We start from the raw sequence: 3,467 nt of genomic DNA on the forward strand, positions 1-3,467 counted from the left end.
TTGGGGGGTGTGTGTGTGTGAAGTGAAAGGTTTGGTGCCGTTGCTGTTACTGTGGTTTCTGCCTGGACGGGTCCTAGAGTGCTGTGGTGGTCAAAGCTCGGATTTAATTAATTAATTACTGCAAAATAGTTGAAGAGAGTGTTCAGGCGCGGAGGGCCGTTACCTCCGAGGCTCTGCGGGCGCGCGGGTGCCCGGGCCGCTTCCCTCCTGGGAATGTGGGTTCGCGGTGGGCGAGGAGGGGCAGCGCTGCGCTTGGCCGAGTGCCTGCTTGTTTCTCCCCCAAACCTCACAGGCAGACTTAACAAACGTCTCCTTGAGTTTCCTGTGTGACTCGATCCCTCAACTATGCGCCGAGGGCCGGGGCTGGCGGTGGTGGGGAGACCCTGCGGGCGCACCCAGGCCTGCGCCCCAGCGAGGGTGCTCGGGGCCCTGCCGGTGTACTCCGCCTCCCACGGCCGAGAAATCGCGAGGACGTTACCCAACTCGGGGTCGGGGGGCCGCCACGAATGAAGTCCCCAGACCCCTGCCCTGCACACTCGCCGGGAAGGGGAGCGCGACTGAGGTTTCTGGAGACGATCCTGGGGAGCCAGCTCCTCTCCCGGAAGCCTGGTCTCGGATTACAGGGTTCATTGTTCCCCTGTGGTTGGGTATTCTGAGGTCCACAGACAGCGGATGGAGAATTAAAATCGCAAGACTGGACCGGGTCTGGGAACCTGTGTCTAGCATGAGGGGTGGGAGTGGGGGCCAGGATCTGGCTCCAGGATTCCCTCAAAGAGGGCCGCCGCGAGGTGCGGGCGTACTCTCTCCCACCTCCGCTTTACTTGAGTCGTCTTTAAGTCGAGCAGAGATGATTCACCCTGACAGGGCAGATCTGGCCTTACAAATGAGTTTCCCATGAGTGCCAACACTGGCGTAAAGATATTGACTTTTCCTTGTAAAATTTGTAGCCCATCGTCACGGGCCAGCTTGGACCTTTCTTGCCTGGAGAACCTGACTTTGTCCCGCGGTCACTACCCGACCTTGCTGCCCAAGGTCTTAGTTCGGGAGGGAGTGTTCACGAACAGAGGAAGTCCAGGAAGGCCCATCTGAGAGATGTGCTGAATCGGCAGGTTGGAAATGACGGCAAAGGCGGGTGGCTGGGGGAGAGCTCGCTGCCCACCCGCAGCCTGGGGCCACCCTTCAGGTGGTCAGGGGCAGCGCTCTATGGGGGGTCTCACATTGGAGTGAAGGAAGGATCTGGCATCTTTGTAGAAAGCCAGCTGATAAAGATGGCTTGCAGATTGAAAGTTGATTCGCTTTCTCCCACTGACAAATTTCTCCTGGCTTTTTGTGTCTATAGCAAGATTGCAGGTTGCTGTTCAGCTTCTCTTTCCTGTTTTCCCTGACTTATTCTCCTGATTTGCATAATGACTGCCGGGTTGTTGGCTAATTGTATATCTAGCCACTCTGCGTTTTGGGTTTTATAGTTAGAATGCCTACAGCTCTTAACTCTTAATTACAACTCAGCACTTGATTTCCTTCTGTTTGTTGTGACTTTTGTTATTTTCTGTGTGGGTGCTTTCTTCCCAACCAGACTTGGATTCCAGTGGAGCAGGAAATCCCCTGGAGGTATTTCTGTGTCCTCCAGAGCAGAGAAGGGGAAGAGGAAGTGATTGAACAGGGTCTCAGGTCTGGACACGTGGAGTCACCATCACATGATCTTAGATGGGTATGGACTTAGCAGATCACACCAGGGGTTAATCATTTTTCTTTATAAATCCTGTAATTATGTTGTGAACAGTACACTCATGTTGCTGCATTATTTTTGGTTAAAAGCATTACTGTGTTATACGTAAACATTGAAAATAAGCCTTCATCCTGTGACCCTGGGTTCAGGTCTTCATTTTGAATATAACAGCCCCCGGAGAAGGCTGCCTACCCCCACCCTGACCTCAGCTCCGGCCTCCCCAGCCTGATGGGCGCACCTCTCTGGCCTTGTCTACTGGGCACCGAACACAATAGAGGATAGGTTTGGAGTCTGATGGAAGAGCTTGGTGTCTCCGGGGTAGGGCTCAAATGAAGCTGATATGGAGGACTGGCCCTTTCCAGGGATGGCCAGGCCCTTCCTTGCTAAGTCACTTCAGTCGTGTCTGACTCTGTGCGACCCCATAGACGGCAGCCCACCAGGCTGCCCGTCCCTAGGATTCTCCAGGCAAGAACACTGGAGTGGGTTGCCACTTCCTTCTCCAATGCATGAAAGTGAAAAGTGAAAGTGAAGTCGCTCAGTCGTGTCTAACCCTCAGCAACCCCATGGACTGCAGCCTACCAGGCTCCTCCGTCCATGGGATTTTCCAGGCAAGAGTACTGGAGTGGGGTGCCATTGCCTTCTCCGAGGCCCTTCCTTACTGAGTAACTATTAATGACTAACTGGTGCGCACCTGTCACTTCACAGTGTCAGCGCTGCATTGATGAAGCATGCTTTGTAGCAAGCAGTCAAATCCCAGGTGTTCACAATTGAGCTGAACCTTTGTGCATTTGTCAGGCTGTAAAGGGAAATGCTAATGTGAAAAGCTATTTGATATTTTAATTTGACAGTTGTTTTTATCAGTAAACCAAAAAAGTTGCTATTGAGCAAGAAATCAGTGTGAGACAAATACGTATTTCTTAACATATTGTAATGAATGATTGCCTGCCAGCTGCCTGATGGGGCAGCCCCCGGAACTTCCCTTGGGGAGGATGCTCTGAATGCATGTAAAAAACGTGTCAGTGAAATTTCTGACTCACAAATCCTATGTAGGTGATATCAGAAATGCTCCAGACAAGAAGGGACTTGTGAGAGGTGGGTGCCCTGCCTTAACTCTTGGCAGCTTGGGGGTCACTGGATGTCTCTGAGCTATTGGTTATAAGCCATTAGCTATTGGTCTGCATGCACTTTCTTGACTTTGCTGTTGAAATATTAATCATATTAATAATTGACAAAAAGGGAAAATTCAACCCTCAGATGGGCAGATATTAAGAAGCCCTGGAGTCTCTGTGTAATTAGTTAATAATGACTTACATATGATAATATCATTTTAAAGCAGGAATGGCCCTGGTGTGATCCTTTCACAGTCTTGTGGATAATTATCCCAGGAGAACAGCATCACACTAAGATTTATCCCTGCACCATATTTAGCAACCCACACCCTCACTTGTACACCCTGAAAATTGTTAATGTCAAATAATTTTGGGGAAAAAGACAAACTGTTCCATTCCAAGTAAGTAGAACAGAAAAAGACTTCAGATATGACTATTTAATTGTTTTCTTCACTTTCAAATTAAAGTCATAAAAATTCCAACTTCTGAGTTGTGACTGAAACTGTTAAAGGCCTTTCCGTTTTCCTCATACTATTTTTGGGGGCGAGGGGTGCCCCCCACCACATGGCTTGTGTGATCTTAATTCCCTGACCAGGGATCAAACCCAGGCCCTTGGCAGTGAGAACGCAGAG

The sequence above is a fragment of the Bison bison genome, unplaced genomic scaffold, assembly GCF_000754665.1.
Source record: "Bison bison bison isolate TAMUID 2011002044 unplaced genomic scaffold, Bison_UMD1.0 scf7180017864299, whole genome shotgun sequence".
Classification (NCBI taxonomy): domain Eukaryota; kingdom Metazoa; phylum Chordata; class Mammalia; order Artiodactyla; family Bovidae; genus Bison; species Bison bison.